The 4,377-nt window shown below is 40.0% G+C and overlaps 1 non-coding gene across 1 annotated transcript; it reads right to left on the reverse strand.

The window, feature by feature from the left end:
- Positions 1-3,403: 3,403 nt before the first annotated feature.
- LOC136468221 (small nucleolar RNA R71) lies at positions 3,404-3,513 on the reverse strand. The gene has a single exon (XR_010761754.1). It is a non-coding gene; the product is annotated as a small nucleolar RNA R71 (small nucleolar RNA).
- Positions 3,514-4,377: the final 864 nt, after the last annotated feature.

Consider the following 4,377-nt stretch of genomic DNA (forward strand, 5'->3'; position numbering starts at 1 on the left):
TAACGATACCCTGATAATACTTTCGGGTGAAATGCTACAATGATAGATCCATGCGCTTGCGGATAATATCTGTAAACGTTATGACCTATCAGTTGACATTCCTTAGTATCATTGTTAGGACAAACCAATTCTAGTAGCGATGCTAAAGAATGCCAACAGGCATTTCTGACACCATTACTGAGGATGGACTTAATACCTCCATTCTTAGTGATCGTGTTAAGAAATGCCAACAGTCGACCGAATCAATATAGCTATGATGGTGGCCATAAATCGAGGCTCACTAATCATTAAATCTTTCTATAAACAACTCATGTTTCGAATGTAGCCCATGCACGATCAAGATTAAAATAGAACGGCCAATAAAGCATAATCCATTGTTTGAAGTAAAAATTAACACAATATAGCAAAAATAAACAGTGGATTAAAAGGATGTGAGGCCGATCTAGATCAATCTCAATCAGGCAAATTGATATTGTTGAAAGAATAATAACAATAAGAAAATCAGCAAAATCAGTAAGTTAATGAATGTACCCAAAAGTTGCCACCTTTAGGTAGAGCTGATAACTTGACCTTAATCTAATTCGAGCAGTGGAGGTCGAACTTAATCAGTGCAGCCGTACTTGAACTAGATAAGAATCGATAACTAACTTTTACTACTACTTGGAAGAGATCAATCAGCTGATGCAGCCTTACAAGTAATGATAAAAGTCATGACAGTACTTACAGGTAAATCGGAGGTCAATCAGCTGATGCAGCCCTGTTTGTTGAAGAACTTGTCGAGATCTATGTTGGTATTTCTTAACGAATGCAGAAGAATCTGCAAGCGTATGGAATTACCGTTGTAGCCTTCACCTGGAAGTATTCAGGGTATCGTATTTTCCACAGGGAACAGAGGTACTTTCTTCTAGCTAGTTCATCTAAGGACAACCCAAGGGTAGAGTTGGTAGAAGGTAGAGAAGGATTCCTATGGCCTTTGGGTCTAAGGATAGCTAAACTTCACCTACACTTGCTTACTTCGGGCACTAGAGATCACCTGGTCTACCAAGCAATGCCAGCCTGTAGCTCTACGCCGTACCCGAACATGGGGGATTGTAGAGGATGGATAGGGCCATCACCACTATTGATGGTAGTTATTGTTCATTTTAAACCGTCAACTAAACATGAAAAAGGGAATAAATCAATCTCCAACATAGAATTAGGGTTTAAACTAATAGAATTCCACAGGTTTTGGTGAATCTGTGTTTCTGCAGGGGGTTATTAGGAAAAGGAGGAAAGATATCAAGGACGTCGGTGTAAAAAGCATATTTCACCATGAAACCAAGTTGAGAAGAATCTAGAAGACACGAGAAGGTGAGCCACCGAAGGTGGGGCCCACCTAGCATAGGCTAGGGTCGGCTGACTCGACCCTAGGTCGGTCGACTTAGGGGCCCACCTATCAGCCTCCTGCTTCTATGTCAGTTCCTCCACCGCCTTAGGGTTTGCATCTTCGCCGTTGATCAAGGTCAGTTTGATCTGAGGGCTCTAGTTGATGCCACCGGCCTATATAAGCACATCCCTTCCCCTTGCAATCAGGGCATCCATCAGATTGAAGTCATTTGATCAAGTTATCAGAGCCAGAAACCCTAGTTTCCTTAGGGCTCCACAGTATTCTAGGTCATAGCTACATAGGTTAGAAGTAGAGAGAGGCAAGCTTCGCCTAGATTCCAGATCGTGTTAGGAGCGTGGCTTGGCAAAGCCTTTTGTAAGCTCTCTCTTTTATCTTTCAGTATTTATTTTGCTAGTTACAATGGATTTGACATTGCTCTGTATATTGTTTATGTTCTCAATTATATTGTTCATTGTTTACTTTGATTATATGCTTAGTATAGTTAGAATGCCTTTATATTCAAACATAAGATCGTATAGCGCTCACTCTTTGATATCATGGGTGAGTGGTCAACATTGTGTAAGTGTGGTGCTTATACGTTGTTTGCCTGCGAATGCACCCTATATTCTGGGTCATGTGGTAGATCGCGTAAGTGACACTCCCGTTGAGTCCTTTGTAGTCCACTCCCTGAATATAGGTAAAGTAGGACCCAGTTACGAAGGAAGACTTGCTCTGTTCCTGATCTTCCTTAGTAATGTCCCTTGTGTATAGATATAGAGTATTCTTGCCATGATTGCTAGGTGTAGTTGCACTAATTTTATTATACTTTGACATATGATTTAGAATGACTTAGGAATATTTCTCTATTCTTCCTAGTCCATGCTAATGCCATAGATAGGGAGTGCTCTAAGTGAATTACATTACATATGACTTGTTATCTATCATTCATTATCATTTATTTTATGACTTATCCCTGTTATGAGTAAATTGATCATACATGGTTGACTCTCCATTGCATGTGTAAGTGATCATCATATTCCTATATAAGCCATCCCTTCCTAGTGGTAAAATATAAATTGACAACCCTAGAATACTCTTGGGTAAAATGCTACAATGGTATAATTATCTGTGCGCTTGCAGATACTTTGTATTCATATTTATATATCTATTTTCTCTCTAGTCACTTGTATTAGTAATAATTGCTTAGTATTATTCTTGGTAGTATCCAAACATATCTCTTATATTCATACTAGGGATGACAACCTAGTTATTCTAGGAGATATAGGTTTATTATAGGTGGCTAAGTATTTCAAACAAGTGACACGTTAATAAATACCAAGAGCATTCCTAGTGCTGTTGCTAGGGATAGATTTAAAACTCTATTCTTAGTAGCAATGTTAGGAATGCCAACAAGCATTTTTGGCACCATTGCCAGGGAAGGTTGAAAGGCTATCCAAAAGGAATATTGATATCACTTGCACCACACTCATGTGATCGAGGAAACCATTTATCTTTACTCAAATAGACTTACCCTTGGTTTGCCTACTTGTGTATCTTATGCATGATAATGTATGAATGGTTTTGACCTTCTGAAGAACTACGTTGAAAATTCAGAAGCTTTGAATTTGGAAGACACTCATCTAAGAAGAAGTTTGACACCAGAGTTTGAAGCTATGGCTAACAAGACTCTTCGTGAATTCTCTGCTCCAACCACCGCTAACATCCGTACTGGATCAGCAACCGATGTTGGAGAGAATGGATTTGAGCTCAAGTATGCTCTTATCAACAAGGTGCAAGCTAGCCAGTTTTGTGGAAAGGCACATGAGGATGTGAGTGCACATCTCCAACACTTTCTAGAGATTTACAGCACTTTCACCATCAAGGGAGTAACCAGAGATGCTATTCTACTCTGCCTTTTTCCATTTTCACTATTGGGAAAGGCAAAATAGTGGTTCTACGTCAATAAAGACAAGAACACTACATGAGATATCTGCTCCACTGCCTTCCTAGCAAAGTTCTTGCCCATGGGCAATACGAATGCTCTGCGTGGGAAAATTTCAAGTTTTTAGCAACAGCACGATGAATCTGTCCCTGAGGCCTAGGGAACGGTTTCAAAATTACATCTCAGAGTGCCCTCATCATGGGATGGAGAATTGGCTTCTTGTGCAAACATTCTACCACTGGGTTGACCACTAGCACCCGTGAGACAATAGATGCTGCTGCTAGAGGCGCTTTTCTATCACTCACTATCAAAGATGCAACTGCTCTTGTTGAGAAGATGGCTTCCAACCAAGGTTGGAATGAAGAACCAATTCAGACCCACAAGAGAAGTGGAATGCACCAGCTCAAGGAGGTAGACATGCTGTCTGCCAAGATGGACCTGCCAATGAAGAGGCTCGATGACCGAGCCAGTGAGAAGAAAGATGTCATGCACATTCATGATTCCTGCATGACATGTGAAGAGTGTGGACGCACTGGACATTTAGGTTACAACTGCCCAAAGATCCAAGAGGATGTGAACTACATCAACAACAACACCAACTACCGTCCTCAGAATCAAGGTTGGAATCAACAATAGAGGCCTAACTACTCAGGTAATTATCAAGGTAACTATCAAGGTAACAATTTTAATAATTTTAATACGCCTTTGAGAGATTTAGTTGCTGGCCAATCTAGAGTATTGGATCAAATATCTAAGAAGATAGTTTCCAATGATAAACTACTAGAAAGTATTAACAATAGAATGTATAGCTTTACTTCTGCCATTAAGAACCAGCATAGCTTTAATAAAATGACATAATCTCAAATAGCTCAGCTGGCATCTTCTGTTCCTCCAGCCGATAAAGGTAAGATTCCAGGACAGCCAGAAGAATTAGAAACTGCAAATCTTGTTGACATATTCAATGCAGGATGGTACTATAGAGATCAACCATCTGAAGGATGGAAAGATGAATCCATGCCAGAAAAAGAAGGGTGATCCAGGAAGACCAGTCATTCCAATAGCCATTGGA

Source organism: Miscanthus floridulus, chromosome 7, assembly GCF_019320115.1.
Source record: "Miscanthus floridulus cultivar M001 chromosome 7, ASM1932011v1, whole genome shotgun sequence".
NCBI lineage: Eukaryota > Viridiplantae > Streptophyta > Magnoliopsida > Poales > Poaceae > Miscanthus > Miscanthus floridulus.